Source organism: Chrysochloris asiatica, unplaced genomic scaffold (genome assembly GCF_000296735.1).
Source record: "Chrysochloris asiatica unplaced genomic scaffold, ChrAsi1.0 scaffold00364, whole genome shotgun sequence".
Taxonomy (NCBI): Eukaryota; Metazoa; Chordata; class Mammalia; order Afrosoricida; family Chrysochloridae; genus Chrysochloris; species Chrysochloris asiatica.
In genome coordinates this window covers 132,908-134,273 of record NW_006408882.1, presented here as the reverse complement: position 1 = coordinate 134,273, position 1,366 = coordinate 132,908, and positions in this window count along the sequence as shown.

The following is a 1,366-nucleotide window of genomic DNA, read 5'->3' as shown; positions in this document are numbered from 1 at the left end:
CTGGCATAGTTAACCATGTGATTGCCAGATTCAAAATGGCCAATACCAGTCCATTTCAGCTCATTAATGCCTAAGATACTGATGTTCATGGGTTCCATTTCATTTTTGACAACTTCTAATTTTCCCAGATTCATACTTCGTACATTCCATGTTCTGATTTTCAATGGATGTATACAGCTGTTTCTCTTCATTTTGAGTGTGCCCCATCAGCAGATGAAGGTCCCCTAGGCTTTTCTCCCACAGGCTTTTCTCCATTTGCATCATCACGGTCAAGTGTACTTTGAGGCAGCAGCTCTTTCCCAGTCACATTTTGAGTGGATTCCACTCTGAGGAGCTCATTTTCCAGCACTTTATCTGACAGTGTTTTTCTGCTATTCATAAGGTTTTCAGTGACTAAATATTTGGAAGGAGTTAGTCACTCTTTCTTCCTAGTGTGTCTTCATCTGGAAGCTTATCTGAAACTTGTCTACCATGGGTGACCCAGCTGGTATTTAAAATACTGGTAGCATATCTTTCAGAATCACAGCTACTCACAAGCCACCACAGTATGACACACTGTTGTTAGGTGCCATCAAGTCAGTACTGACTCATAGTGACCCTATGCACAACAGAAAAAAGCACTGACCTACTTGAAGCAAATCTCTGTTGATAGACTCAATTTAAGGGTTCCTTAGATTGATCTTTGCATCTGCTGTTACTACACCAGTCCTACAGGAGAATCACTGAACAGAAAGGTTGACCATTCAAACACACCAACCACTCCTCAGAAACCCTATACTGTGTCATTATGAGTTGGAATTGACTCGATGGAAATTAGCAACACCATATATACATACACACAAATTATCTATCTATGTATCTATCTATGTATCTATCTATGTATCTATCTATGTATCTATCTATCTATCTATCTATCTATCTATCTATCTATCATCTATCTATCTATCTATCTACCTATCAAACTATGCTTTTTAGCTCTATTGAACTCTGTATAAATGGGTCATAAAGAATTTTCACAATGGAGAATCTTATTGAGTGAGTCTTCAAAATATATCACAGAATTGGTTTGCTAGTCTACCTTCAGCTAAGGCTGTGCTGCTAATTCCTCTGCATTTCCATCTGTTCTTTGGCCCCTCAATTATGCACATGGTTTCATCTTCTATTCCAAGTGGAAATAGTATCAAATGACAAATCAAATATTGTGCTTATGTCCACGTAATTAAAATATAAATAGGAAGCATATATTGTGTTGTTGTTGTTGCTAGGTGACATCAAGTCAGTCCCAACTCATAGCGACCCTATGCACAACAAAATGAAACACTGCCTGGTCCTGGGCTAACCTCAGAATTGTTGACACGCTTGAGTC